This window comes from Bidens hawaiensis, unplaced genomic scaffold (assembly GCF_021521415.1).
Source record: "Bidens hawaiensis isolate Kalapana, Puna unplaced genomic scaffold, B.hawaiensis_p1.1 tig00047528_1, whole genome shotgun sequence".
NCBI lineage: Eukaryota > Viridiplantae > Streptophyta > Magnoliopsida > Asterales > Asteraceae > Bidens > Bidens hawaiensis.
In genome coordinates this window covers 115013-130752 of record NW_027498499.1, presented here as the reverse complement: position 1 = coordinate 130752, position 15740 = coordinate 115013, and the positions used below count along the sequence as shown (strand labels likewise).

Genomic DNA, 15740 nt, shown 5'->3' with positions numbered 1-15740 from the left:
CAAAGGAAATTGATAGTATTTTTTTCCAACTTAAACGTTTTAATCACTTTGTCTATTATATAAAACAAATTTTCACCGGTGTGAGAATAATCAAACAATTCAAACGCAAGGTACGCTTCATCATCCGCCACGTTTCGGGTTCTACCCAATGAGCAGTGACACAAATGTATGAGTTCGGTGAACCGTGTGGAGCCGGCCAAGTATCACTAGTCAAGTTAACACCAGTTTGTAAGTTTTGAAAACATAATATTGTTTCGGTTTAGCACTTAGCCACAATTTTAAACCATCTCTTCTAAGGGTAGCATGAATTACAAGTTGATAGCGCGATTGAAGAGTTGTTTGAATAAGCCGGGTCAAACGCTCGTTGTCAAAGTGATTGAATGGCAAACGTTCTTGAATCACGAAACACACAAATTGGTCCCGACACGTTTCCATGTTGAAAGCCCATAAGGCTCCATCCTTTGCCACCGAAGCTTGGCCTTCACCCGGTTGGTTTTATAACGCCTTGCAATACCTCTTTTGAACGTGGCTTCTCAAAATTGTGTTGTTGTCTTGGCTAAAAAATTTACCACAAAACTTGCACCGCGCTTTCATTGGAGAACCGCTTGCCATTTGACATAAGTCAAAATTACACCATATTTCCCGGTTCCTATTTGTAGGATGAATTTGAACAACTACGTCGGTTGCACCAACATTGGATTGAGTTGGAGCACTTGAAGTAGTCATTTGAAAGTGAATAAAGAGGGTATTTTTATGATTTAAGGCAAAGCTTTGAATAAGAGTGTTGTGACTTATGAATAAAGAGTGTCGTGTCTCTTAAATACTAGTTCCAAGTATTGAACGGTAAAAAATAAAACATTCAAAAATCGGTAGCATTATCGTTGCATGCATGTTAATAATTAATACTACTGGGAATTGCCTTAGTAGTTCCTTACCTACCTATTCTTACATTGTATGCATGCTTTCAAGTTTCATGGTTTAAGCTTTGGAGTAAAGTAGTAATCTAATAAAATTATTTTAGAAGTTCTCTGTTTTTGGACAACTGGACTTGGTGAAGCACAAAGAGGCAAAGAAGCATGCATCAACCGTTAGTCCACAATAAAAAACATACACGCATCAGCCATTGAGATCGATTTGAAACCGGTTATCAGTTAAATAGGTTCTAGTTTAAACCCGGTTTGTTAAGCAAAAATACGAACCGACACCCAAATCGGCGGGTTGGGACGGTTTAGGGGCCGGTTTGGGAGTCAACCTGGTTTGTTTTTTAAACCGATGAACCGGTTTTTTTCACCTATACTTGTTAGTACAAAAAGGATTCGTTTTACTTGAACTCCACATTTGGTTTGTACGACAATTGTTGCATGATTATTCTAGACTGTCTCACATTAAATGGTTTATTTTACACAGAATTTGTCATTTATGTTTACATCAAATTTCAGTGGTTGTCATTTATCTTTAAAATTAACATAATTTGTACTTTACGTTTCCAAATGTTACACTATTTGTCATTTGGCCCTAACCCAGTTAGTAATTCTCGTTAACTCATGTCACATGTCTTGCACATGAGGAAAAATTAGTCATTTACCCATCATTTTATAAAAATACTAATAATTAATTAAAGATTATAAATATATATATATATAAAAAACACACACACACACTCTCTCTCTCTCTCTCTCTCTCTCTTCTACATTCTGCAATCCCACTACCACCATCAACAACCCACCACCTCCACCTTCAACTTACCAGATCTAATTGAAGCACATGAAATGTGGAAAACTTGAGCCCAGATACGTTTGATACCCGATTACAATCAAGAAAGAGTTAGGGCAACAAAAATTTGTGGAAAACTTGAGCCTAGATGCGTTTGGTTAGCCGTCGCTGTTGTGCGTCTCCGGCGAGGTCCAACAATGTTGATTAGAGCACCGTCTAAGTAAGTCTCATACCAATCGATTTATCTTTACATTTTGATGTGTTTTCATTTGCATTTTGTAATCCACGAGATCGAATTTTGAGGTTGAGATTCTAGGTTTGTAATGGGTTCTAGAAGTTCCAGACCTCACTGTTACTGATAATGCGGTATGGTTGTCCGGTGATGTGGTTGTGGTTCGGTGGTGTAGCGGTGGTGGTTGCCAGAGGTTGATGGTGGCAAGTGGTGGTGCCGGCTACTGGAGAAGAAAGAGATATACACATATATATTTATACTAGTTTTTATCCTCCGTATTACGGGGTTGTTTTACATTCCTCGTTTTTAATATTTATATACTTTTATGGGTTTAATTTTATTTATTGTAATGAAATTATAATATACTTAGAGTTTGATGATAAAAAGGTTTCACAAATAACTAAGATGTTATAACCCGGTTTAAAAGTTATTTGGGTTTGGTAAGACCCAAGACCCGCTTATTTTTTTTACTATAAAATTGGTTTTTTAATTATAAATAATATTTTTTTTTTTAAATCATATAATAATTTTTAGTATATCCTATTTTATAGGATTTTCACGTCACTAATTTGGTGAGAATAATTTTTAATTTAATGAGATGTTATAACCCGTTTAAGGAATATCTGGGTTTGGTAAGACCCATACCTGTAAATTCGGGTCAACTGAATGAGAAGCCTCCATTTTAAAATCAAGCTGATCTAGTGACTCCAAAAGAAGGGGGAGCGACCACATCGCGACACCTATGATTTTTATATATATTGTAGATTTATACTTATACATATATAATTAATTAAAATGTCTTTTCAATTAAATGGGTAAAAGTACCAATTTACCCTTATGTGCAAGGCATGCGACCTGAGTTAACGAGAAATGTTAACTGGGTTAGGGCTAAAGGACAAACGGTGTAACATTTTGAAACGTAAAGTACAAATTGTGTTCATTTTAAAGATAAAGGACAACCACTGAAATTTGGTGTAAACATAAAAAATAATCTGTAATTCTGTCTTGTCTTTATTTTATTGATTTGCACAGGGCCGGCCCAACTATTTTGGTGGCCTAAAGCAAATAAAAAATCCGAGGCCTTTTTTACATAAAAAATGGATTCGTACTTTTCTTTTCCTCTTTTTTTATTCTTGTTACTTCACATTTATTTAAATGAATAAGTTAAATGTAAAACCAAAATAATCTAGATTCTATTTTATAATATAAACTAGATTTGTCTATTAAAAAATCAACCGAATCTAAATGTTTTGAAATACGACATGAAAGTACCTAAATGGAGATATTAAAAAAAAACATCTTGTGATTAACGCCACACACTCGACATTTTAAACACGGGCACTTATAAGGTACATATATCATCCAATCTTTTAGGAATAAATTAAAATGAGTGTTTTAACTATCACAATAAAGAATTTTTGTCTTCAAAACTTAAAAGTTGTTTTTTTGCTACAACCGGAAACAATTGTATATATTCAAGTTGTTGAATTAATATTTGTTTCCAAAAAAATATATACTTGTTTTAATATTAAGATAAATGAGCGAATGTTATTGAAAATAAATAATAGAGAAAATTACTGTTTTAGTCCCCGTTGTTTTAAAGCGGAGTTACTTTTAATCCCTGAACAAAAATTTGAACTCTTTTACTCCCCATGGTTTTTAATCGCAGTCATGTTTAGTCCCTCCGTCAAATTTCAAGTTATCTTTTCCATCCAAATATGCCTGCATTTACAATTTTGCCCATGATTGATTTTTTTGCACTTTCTTTTATTCATGCATGTCTAAAAGACGTAAAATGTTCTAATATTTTAATTAAAGACGTAAAAACCACGGGGACTAAAACAGTAATTTTCTCTTTTATTAAAATATTAGAACTTTTAACGTCTTTTAGACATGCATAAATAAAAGAATATTGCAAAAAAAAAAATCAATCAGGGGCAAATTGTAAATGTAGGCATATTTGAATGGAAAAGGTAACTTGAAATTGACAGGGACTAAAAGTGACTGCGATTAAAAACCACGTGGACTAAAATAATAATTTTCTCTAAATAATATGTGACTTATTATCTGCAACTATAGGCCAAGGAGAAAATTGAGTGATTGTAGGCTCGATCCCTGGTCTTCCCGTACAAAAAAGGTTGAATTTTACCACTCAGCTAGGATAATATTAATTGAAATGAATCATCTTAATAATTATATATACATTACATATGATTTTTTTTAAAACTGAGGCCCTAAAAATTTGGAGGCCCAAAGCCCTAGATTGGGCTTGGTATATATACGGGCCGGCCCTGGATTTGCAATGGTGGTGAAATCCTAAATATCTAGGTAAACTAAGACTGTACTCATTCACAATTTCACAATCCCCATATGACATTATAAAATTAATTTTTCTCTACTCAATCTACATAATTTAACCTATCATAATCTTTTACTCCCATTAACAACCCAATTTCATCCATTTTTTTATTAAAAAGGTTCAATTTATAATTAGTTTTGATTAACTATATAAATATAATTAAGTAATTATATATTTTTTTAAATATATTATTTAATTGAAAACTTTAAATATATATTTATCAAACGCATTTTATAAAATAGATAAAAATAATTTAGAATCATAGCATGAATGAGATAATGTTTGATTTTTTAAATTGTAAATCTTATCCAGAAAATCTTACTAAACTAATGGTTCAGATAAGATAATTCAATAATGGTTAAAACTTTAATTTTGTTTAACAAAATACAATTTTTTAATCGAACTCCATTTTTAAAAAATTTATACCGGAATGCTCATAAAAAAACCAAGACTACGCTTTTATATTTAAAAAAAAAGTTAAATATAATAAGTTATAAAACATAAACCAATATATATATATACATATATATATATATATAATTGTTAAGAATTAAAAAGAAAAATAAGATAAAATGCCACTCAAATTGTGATAAGTGTTTGAAGTTGGTAAAATTGAGAGATTGCAAACTGGATTGGTTGGTCGATCACATTGAAGGAATCTTTAGATTTTTTCTATTTTTTTTAATTCTAAAAATTTAGAGATTGCAATCTTAATTGCCAATGGACATAGCCTAACACAATTAAATTAACAACTGTGAACATAAATTATATATTTGAAGTTAGTTTGGTTGCTAAATATAACTTCAACCCATTGGAGCCGAGCTAGAATCTTCTTGGCCAAAATCAAACCTACATCTCAAGTCGAGCTCGAGCTTAGCGTAAATTTCTCCAGCCATGTGGAGCCTGTACTCAGCTCGGCTCTCCACTCTTGTAGCCCTACTTACAAGACATAGTCCTGGATTTGTTAATAATAACCAACTTTCATTTCATAACACTATACAAACCAATCATATACATTCATAAGTCATCGCATAGTAGCAGCAGTAGTAACAACAACAGAGAAGGATCAAAGTAGCTACAACCAGGAATCTTCTGACAGTAGCAAGAATTAACAATTTATCCAAAATTATTCGCCGCAGTAACATAAAACCGGCATGGGCTTTTATAACTAGTAACAAGCTTTATCAACCCACAAACACCAATCAAACCAATCAGAATATTAATGGTAAGAGGATACTAACCACATCACCTTATCTACCATTCATCTAACTTTTCATCCATTTTATGGTGCAACCGAGAACTATCAGGTTTACGGTACTGAGCAAGCTCGTTGTTAACACGTAAAAGCAACTTCTCTGAGTTAGCCAGCCTCTTACCAAGCTCATTGCTGCTGCATGCTTTCAACATATGATTTTCATGCTGCTGACTTGTTGACGCAGTTGGGTGAGTTCCAAGAAGCTTCTTGATCATGTCATCTAGTTCTGCAACCCTTCTTTGTAAGTTTGTTTTGTCAGCCTGCGTCAACATAGAAACAAACAGGTTAAAAACCTGTTTTATATGATTATATAACTAACTGATAGTTGTACCTTCAGCATTTCATTTTGTGCTGTTAGCAACTGGTCCCGCCCTTGTAACTGCATCAATGTCATCTTACTAGCAAGTATATCCGCTTCTTTCGAATTTAATTCAGAAATGCACCTGTCTCTTTCTTCAAGCAAATCATTGATTTGTCGTTTCAGTTTGCGAGTCTCTTGCTCCTGATTTAATTGGTAAACATTGAATATATAAATATAAGTTTAATTTCTGGGAACATGGTAACTATAAAATTAAGTGACAGACCATTGCTATGAACTCATGTGTTTGCTGAGCAGCATCCTCGATAAATCTTTGGAGATGATTCTGATTTATCAAGTTCTACATTGTACCACATAATACACTTGTCAAGATTAAGTAATATGCTTTCAGGTCGATGATGTTTAAACAGAACACAAAACTTACTGCATAATTTGTCATGTCTAATTTCACACCAAGTAGATCACGGATTACATCATGTGTCATACTCTCTGCTGCTGCCAGTCTAGTGTTCAGCATGCATATCTGTATAAATAAGTTGCATAATTAATGAAATGCAATGATACCATAAAAAAAATGACAGATCCATGTTTTTATAATAAGTTAATAACCTCTTTCTGTCTGTTTGATGCTACTGTTTCAAGCTCTTCTAGCTGAAGCTTGGCCAATGATAGCTCTTGATCTTTCTCTGTATTCATCTGCTGAACTAAATTGCCATGCATCTGAATGGTGAGCTGGAACCTCTTGCTCTGACAGAGCTCTTTTCTGTCTTGTCTGTTAATGGTGCTTCGGATACAGACTTTGATGAATCCATCTGCATCATGTGTACCATTGCTTCCAAGGACTTGTACTGTTCAACAAAAATTTAATATAGCTACTACGTAAATAAACAATTACAAGATGAGTAATACAAGAAAGTCGGTTTCTTTTTAACCTTTTGTTGATACTGAGAAGCTTGAGCTTCTGCATGAATTACAATTTCAGAAATGTAATCTTTTTGTTGCTTGATCTGCAAAAATTCAAAAAATTTGTTAGGTGGGTTAAGAAATATCATGCAAGTGAAGTCTTCAGAATTTTACCTCGTTAGCTTGTTCTGTTCTTTCATCTTCAAGATCTTTTATCCGTGCATGTGATTCCTGAAGTTCCAAGTACCTGCTATGCAATTTCCTGAAAATGAATATATACATATACCATTGCTCAATTGAATCAAACAAATACAGCAGAAACCTTAAGATATTGGAGAAAACTATGATTAACCTTGAAATTTGGTCTTCAGGTTGGCCAACAATAGTGTTGTTAGAATCATTTCCATTTCTAAAGCTTTCAAAAGTCAATAGCCTTTGACTCAATGATTGGAGTTCCACTTCTAGTGAATCTCTTATTCTGTGATGTCTTTCCAGCTCATCTTCCATTTCATTGACCTAACAGAAATACATGTAACGTAGTTATTACAAGAGGACTCAGCAAAGTCTTGAATAACTGATATTACATTCACAAAACTAACCCTATTCTCCAACATGTTTATAGTAGAGTCAAGTTCTTCAATGGAACGTTCTAGAATCTTAACCTCCTCTTCCTTCTGTTCAGCATATATTTTGCTTGCCTGTGACTCCTGGAAGCGAGAGACGTATCATGTAAGCAATCATTAAAACTGAGTAACTCACAAAAATAATTACCGGAAGAATAGTAACAGATGTTACCTGGCGTGCTTCAACAGCAATAGCTTCTTTTTCATCAGCCATTGCATAAGCCATCTCAAGCCTATCTTGTAAAGAATTAACTTGCTCACAGAGCTGGTCTCTTTCAACAGAAACCCTCTTCAAATCATCAGTAATGCCTTCTAAAGAAAAGAGGAAATGTTCTTGTGTTGAAGAAGCTGTACAATGAATTTCATTCTCCAAAGTTTTAACCATTTCTTTGTGTTCTTCGAGTTGCTTTTCGGTTTCTGATGTTTTAAGGTATAGATCCTCTAAAAGACTTCTCAACTCAGCATTTTGATATGACAGTGCTTCCACAGTTTCTTCAGAATGCTGTAAACAAGATTTTGAAGATGTAAGAGCTGCTTCAGTGTCAGTTAAACAGCTTTCAAGTTTTTCATGTGCAACTATCATATCATCAAGCTGATTCGCTTTCATCTTTAGCTCATGCTGTACTTGGCTTAAAGCTGTGAATAACTTTTCAGCTTCATCTTTGATGTCTTTTCTTGTAGATGATGATTCTTGTAACAGGCTAAAATCGAAAAATAAACCATTTAACAAAGTAGTTTTTCTTTCCAATTCTTTATGTAGTTTCAAGTTTTCACTAATGAGATCATCATCACTTGCACCTAACTCTCCACTTTCCTTTCTTGACACCAATGCACTGTAATTCTCCTGTATTTCATCATGAGGTCCAAATTTGTTGATATATTCACCAAAACGGCATTGCTGTACCACAACAGATGCAAAACTTTTTTGCATTGTTTCAGCACAGATATCTTGCAATGAAGACCTTGATTTGGAAATGATGTGGCGGGTCCCATGGGCGATTGTCAAGGCATCAGAATATATTAACTGGCACAAATCATCAGCCTCTTTTTGTAGATGCTGGAAAGAACCTTCAAGCATAGACACCAAATTTTCAAGTTCTACCTTCAGGATTGTATGCTCTTCATCTCTCAACTGTAAGTCAACGTTGAGTTGACTTATTTCTTCAATCAAGCTTGCCTTCTCCATCATTACCTCCTCTGCAGTTTGTTTCCATCTACCACTTGACAATTTTGCTTCCTCGTTTACTTTCAACAGTGCATTCAAAACATTATCTACCTCATTCATGGTTGCATGTGCTTCCTCAAACTTTCTGAAGAAGCTACTAGCTTTACAATCTGTATCTTCATCAAACTGCAAACAAAATAGAAAATGAGTGAATTGATTATTACAGCCTTATGTTCAACTACCAAAGTTACAAGTATTACCATCCTTGCTTGCATCTCTGGTATTTGAAGTTCTTTTAAATCTTTATCCTTGAAGACTGCAGCCAATTGAACATCTAACTTGACAAAAGCTTCAGAAGCCATAAGCAATTGATTCTTCAAAAGCAAATATGCCTTCTCTGATTCTTGATTACTTGAAGTTTGTTGGACTAACATATTATCCAGCACATCTTCATCATCAGAAAGATTAGAGCTAGATGTAGAACTATCAGTTACAGATCCTTCCAAGTCTTCAAATATGGATCGTTCATGTATAGAACTTAAACAATCCATCATGTTATCAAGTTTGCTTTTTATTGCAGCAAGTTCAGCTATTATCTGATACTCATCTTTCTTCTTTTCATCATCTTCTGTATTAAACTGAATTTCAGTCAAAGCCATTGTTGCAGTCCTCAATGAATTTAACTTCTCCTTCATTTGTTGTATGGTACATTGAGCATCTACTAGGTTCTTTTCTAGTTGTAATATTGTTTCTTCCTTCTCAATACAAACCATTGCAGCCTTCTTAACATGTTCAGCAACACGAACATTATGAGGAAATGAAGAAGCAATACTTTCTATCTGTCCAGAAGCATCTTTAAGAGATTTAGATCCATCCAATAAAAAACTTGTAAGCTCTAAACTTGCTCTCTCCCAGTCACTGTGCAAAGCATACACCTCGTCCTCTTTGGCTGCTATGATACCTTTAAGTTTCTGATTTTCTTCAGACATGGTACATAATCGTCTGTGATATTTCACTTGTAAAGAAGCTAACTCATCCTGTAAATTAAGAATTGTGTTGATTGCTTCATTTTCGGCTTCCTCGTGAACTAAATCAACTTGGTCTTTCATAGGATCATTAAGTAATTTCAAATCTTCAAGATCTTTAGTCATCTTGGCCAACCGGGATTGTAAATCCATCATGCTTTGGTCTGCATTTTGGTTGTCTAACAAAATGCTTCCTGAAATATGGGTTTCATGGTTAAGTGTTGGAAGCATTTGTGGTTTGTTGTTGTTGGTTAAGGTTTCCACCAGCCTGTCATTCTCTTGGCGCACGTATTCCAGCTCATCAATCAATCTGGCCTGCTGAGATTTCATGGTGTCTATCAAGGTTCTAGCATCCATTAGTTCTTCTAGAAGAATTGTGTGCAACGTGTCAGTCCTTTCAAGATCACTTTCATCAAGTAGAATTTTATCTTCCACTTGATTACAGGCTTTCATCTCATCTTCTAAATCAATGCTACTCGACACTGTCTCAACCTGAAAAATAAGTAAAACTCTATTTAACGAGTCTCACATAAACTTAATCTTAGAAGATATTTAACGAGGGAGGGGAAGGAAGGGGAATTATGACAGGAAAGAAGGCTAGGGGAAGGAAAATGTGTGATTTTATTTTGTGTTCCCGAGATTAATGAAAAGGAAAGGAAAAGAAAAGAAATTAAACATTTTAGCTGTTCCCGAGTTAAGAGGAAAAGAAAAGAAAGATAAATTTTCCTATTATACCCTTTAAGTAAACTATTACATGGAGTTAGATATAAGGATAATTTAGGATTTTGATAGAAGTTATAATTAGATACAAAAATTTTCTCTCCTAATCTCTCCAGAGGATGATAATATACTCAAATTTTCTAGCATTTCCCTCCTTTCCCCTCCCCTCCCTTTCTTAAAAATATCTCTGGAATATGATTTTTTCTTATTTTCCTATCGTGTCCTTCCTTCCCCTTGTTAAATGAGACTCGGGAAGTTGAAATGCCACCAAATTAAGATGTTTTGTTAAAATGAAGTAAGAGGCGATACTTCAGACACAAAAAATCATCATGATATAAAATCATAAGGTGAACTTAAATGTTTAGTTAGAGCATTCACATCCCATCCCCCACCCCTATCCCGATCCTTAAAAATTAAGAAAATCACATTAAAACACAACTCCATCCCATTCCCCATCCCCATAATTTGAGGGAAAACATGTTCATCCCCCAAATTTGGGGGTTCACTATCCATCCCCTGAATTCATCCCATCCAATGAAATGTTGACACATATATATATTATTTAGATTTTATGAAAAAAAATATATAGAATATAGGGAATTAGGGTGGCGAATAGGGTGTGAGAGGTTTTTACGAAATGAGACATAAATTTAGGAAATGATGATTTCTAGTTAAATTATAGGGAATGGGATGTGAGTGCTCTTAGATCTCTTAGGTTATTGAAGGGATATAGAATCTGCAAAATATCTCTCAACAGGCCCACTTCAAATAAAAATTAGATCTTTGTTCCAATTGACAGTTACCTTCAGTTTCTGATCACTTATGACTTTACTGTCATCATTGATATTTTTGCCTGTAGAGTCTTCACTTTCACAGAATTCAACTTGAAGCAAAGGTTTTGGGATCTTTTGATGCTTCATCAATAACAACATTTGTTCCTACAATATGAATATACATATACATTATCTCAAATGTTTATCAATATCTAAAGATGAGACATAGTTGGCTATGCTTTTCATCATACCTTTAACACTTGAATTTGTCGCTGCAGTGCTGTCACGTCACCTGATGCATCTTCGTTTACTTTTGCCTAAGAATAAGAAGAAATTCAGGTGACAGTATTGAGGATTTGAAGTGGAAAAAAGAATAAGAAGTCTTTAGTATTTGTACATTGTTCTGAATAAGCTTGGCCCGCTGAGCAAATTTTAAAGTACTTAATGTCTCATTTGCAGCACTGCATATTTATATGTTATAACCACAGAGATTAGAAAATGTAGACAAAAATCAGTGAGACACTCACATAAATTATATGAACCATATACTGACCACATTGAGGGGCTGACATTTGCTATAATTGTTGTTTTAGAATTACCACCAAGAGAATCCTGCCATCCAGATAGAAAAAGGAGTTAATGTTACTTGAGAAAATCTAATACAATTTTGGAATTGGAATGTAAATTCATGTTTTAACCTGCTGACCTGAAGAAGAAATGTGAGTCTTGAATCCCTGTAAGGTACATGCCTATGTTTCCCATGTGTAACATCCACCAGAGACATTATTACCAGACTACAACCACAACAAAATATTTAAGAGCTTGTCATTACTCAAAAATAGAAATTGAACACGAAAAACACCTTATTACTCCTATCCATACTTAACACGACAAAATAAGCTAATAAATGGATACTACCTAATTTAACTACATATTAATTTATGGGAACTTCCTAATTGAATAATCTATTCCTTGTTAACGTCATGACAGCTGTATTATTGATTCTTTCATTTGTGGTTATGCCTAAAGTAAACCATATTATGCTTAACATCGTTCAATTTAAATAGTGATATCAATTACCAGATCGATAACAATTCTTCCAATAAGGGCAGACAAAAAGGTAATTCTAATTTCAAAATATCATAGAAATTGTCATTTATGCGAATAATAGGCTTCAGTGTCCTTCAAGTTCTTGACACAAACCAGAGGTTCACAATGTCACCTACAGGACTATGTGTTTAATTGAGGATAAAAATGATACAAGTCATCACCAAGAGCAATGAGCAGTACAAGTGGAGTGTTGACTGAGAAAGAATATAATGCACCTACCCAAGAGTTGATAGTGATTTGTTTATATAGGATGCCTCCTTCAACCGTTCTCCTGCTCCAGAACTTCTCTGCCTAAATAACATATTCAATTTTGTAAAGTCAGAAGCATGGTGCAAAAAACAAATGCATGATGTAGTTAAAAATTACCTTTCAGAACCAGCCAGATCTACCAAATTTAACCTTCCAAATCTAAGGTGTGTCACAGAATCTTTCTCCCAACGACTTTCAACAATGCATGTGAAAACACTATGTGATCGGCTGCTCTCACTGTTCATATCGGTTCCTGCAACTTTCCTGTTTGCAGCACCCTGTAGAGGTAGAATAATTTAATAGTCAAAAACAATTAACCAAACAACTGTCAACTAATCATAAAAAATTTGTAGTGGAGTACTAAAGTGTAAAGCTTGATAATATTGACACACCTGCAACAAAAGCTTGAGGACTTCGTCAACAGTTCCCACATTATATTCAGTAAGATTTTCAACATACACTCCTTCCTTCAAACCTTCTCTGAGCTGTTAAATTTAGAAATCATCATGTTTAGCGTTCAAAGAAACAATGCACTAAATGCTGAACTTGTACTCACTTGGAGATTAGTAGACGAAGGTTCTAGAAGATCTGTGATCTGCTCGTTGTATATCTCCAAGAAGGAACATTTGCAGCTATATTTAAGACTTTCATCCTTTCTGCTCTCCTCCTACAAATAATTGGGCAGTTTAAATTTGGGATCAAAGAAAATTAGGGTGTTATAGAATCTAGTCATATATGGTTAGAATCCATCTCTCACCTGTTTAATCCTTGTGAATAGATATTCAAAAAGGCGTGGAGTCATCCCACAGTCATCAACAAACTTGTCATCCCGTTGACTTATCTCACCCATCATTGTATATGTTTTGCCACTACCAGTCTGAACACAGGAAAGGAGGAAAACTAAAAGATATAAATTCCAATCTCGTATTATATTAAAATGAAATAGAAACACAAGTTTTCAAGCCATACCTGACCATAAGCAAACATGCAACTATTATAACCTGACATGCAATTATCAATCATGGGCAATCCAGCAACACGGAACAGCTTTTCCTGGGAATAAATCAATATGTAACATATCAAGTATCAACACAAAACCAGCATCAGTGTTTATTAAAAGAACATAACTGTTTTACTCTGATAGTGTAATGAGCCATGATAGTACCTGTGATATCGTCTCACTGACAATGTGGTCAAATGTGAATTTGACTTCAGGGTGGCCAAGCCACACTAAGGTTTGTAAACTCTCCTGCTTCAAGCACCGACTGTACCCTTGTGCCATCTTCTCCATATTGTTTAACGGTCTCATCCGTATTAAAACCTGTATATTAAACCACTTTGTCATCTCATAGAACCATCCACATCACAATATAAAAAATCCACATTAATATTTAACAGAAAGGAAACAGACAAGGGAACTGTTTATTAATATCTTTTCTATCTATGAGTTGAGCTTAAAATCACTTTGTTGAAACTTGAAACTGCAGCTGTGTGTTTAATATGACATTTAATAATTACCCTCAAATGGTAGATTGTTTTCAGTAAGTCTGTCATGTTTCTTTTCTGGTAGAAAGCTACTTTTCCTAGAATGAATGTAAATGAGCGCTTAACTATCATGATATCTGGATGACTAAATGAAATTATCCATTTCCTATTCTTATACCAACAAGATATACTATAAATACAAGTAAAACAAAATCTTAAGCCAGTCAATAACAAGATTATTACTGTCAAACAACTTTATGTATATAGTTTGATAATCTATTATTCCAAAAGATTTCATTCATACATTTAAAATAGAAGTACAATTTAACTAGTATTTATAAGGCAATAATAATAATATAATTAACCTGAACATTATGATCATCCCAAAACTCAGGATCCTCGAGAAGCTCAAAACACGGAACCTCGGCAGCCACCAGGTCACAATTCTCACTGGAAATCCTTCTGGAAACCCTAGAAACACTCCCTCTCCTTTCTCCAGTCCCATTAACCACCCTCGGCCCGGTACAAGCTCCCACTTGACCAACATAAGAACTCCTGGACACACTCCTCACCGGCGTACTATGCGCGGACTCGAATTTCCTCCGATTAACAACGCTCGAACCACTAACTCCGCTCTGATTCAGTATCTCATTGACAAATTCCTTGGAGAATTGAGACGGATCTGGTATCGTATCCAACGGTGACCTCGAAAGCGGAATATTCTCGAATTGATTCTCGTTTGATTCAACTTGGCCGTTCTTCACCATTTTTGAATCGGATATATAAAACCTCAAATTGGTTGTAGACTGATGGAAAGTGTGATTGAATTAGTTAGGGTTATGAATCGCCATGAAAAGTTTTCTGACACAGAGGAGGATTAGCTAAAAAGATGGATACAACCGCTCGTTTTTCAAATTAAACGGTTTTTTTTATTGTGAAATAGATCCTAACGGAAAAAACATAACTGATTTGGATTTTCAAATTTCGAAGCGTGATTCATGAATGGCCGACACGGTTTAGTGTTGTTGGATTCATTGTGTTTAAAGTTGATTTATTATTTTAATTCCCCTTCTAAATTTTTATTAACTTTAAAGTAACAATTATAGATGTTTATGATTTGCTTTGAAATTTTGAAACTGACATCTGTTTAGCTTTATCATTGGTTTTTATGATAACTTTCGATCAATCGGTTTCAAAGTTTTTAAATTCTAACGAACGGCGTGGTTTGCGGTTTAACTAAAAACCGAACCAGACCGTAAATGTTGATTGACTTAATTTTTTAGTATTAGATTTGTTTTTATTATATGTATTAAATAAACTTAAAATATAATTAGATAAAGTCTTATATAATACGAGTAACTTGACTATTACAACAATTTCTAGTAGGTTTTTTTGTAATTTTTATTCTTGTTATGACTTCGCCTCCTAAATCTTACATTAAGGTTTATCATTTACAATATGTTGCTAAAATTACTCTTGTTTATGTTATGACTCTCTTAAAGTACCTAGTTAGATTCGAAAGTATAGTTAGATTAATAGTTTCTTTTAAGGTGTGTTATTGAACAATCATGGTTCATTACTTGTGTCACATTGGCCAACATTTTTAGTTGCAAGTTTTTGTAACTTGTTATCTTAGAGCATGTTGATCAGTTCTTCATGTATGCTAAAAACATAAATATTATGATAAACCTACAACTAAAACATACATGTCACAGCAGAGAGAGAAGCCACGACTGATGAGAAAGATCCAGATGACATGATAGTCAGCTTGGTCGAGTTCCCCTTTAGGATGTATATTAGTGATGGGAA

General features: G+C 34.1%; 1 pseudogene across 1 annotated transcript; it reads right to left on the bottom strand.

Annotated features, from left to right (window-relative positions):
- Nucleotides 1–5313: 5313 nt before the first annotated feature.
- On the bottom strand, nt 5314–14698 carry LOC143597061 (kinesin-like protein KIN-12C; annotated as a pseudogene). The gene is made up of 24 exons (XR_013146828.1): nt 14297–14698; nt 13612–13767; nt 13416–13499; nt 13204–13323; nt 13003–13113; nt 12839–12931; nt 12564–12724; nt 12417–12488; nt 11794–11881; nt 11641–11699; nt 11485–11548; nt 11339–11404; nt 11118–11252; nt 8830–10086; nt 7577–8755; nt 7381–7488; nt 7134–7297; nt 6956–7043; nt 6811–6885; nt 6488–6726; nt 6303–6401; nt 6144–6218; nt 5891–6061; nt 5314–5819 (listed from the first exon to the last, which is right to left on the bottom strand). The product of XR_013146828.1 is annotated as a kinesin-like protein KIN-12C (transcript).
- Between the last annotated feature and the right edge of the window lie 1042 nt (nt 14699–15740).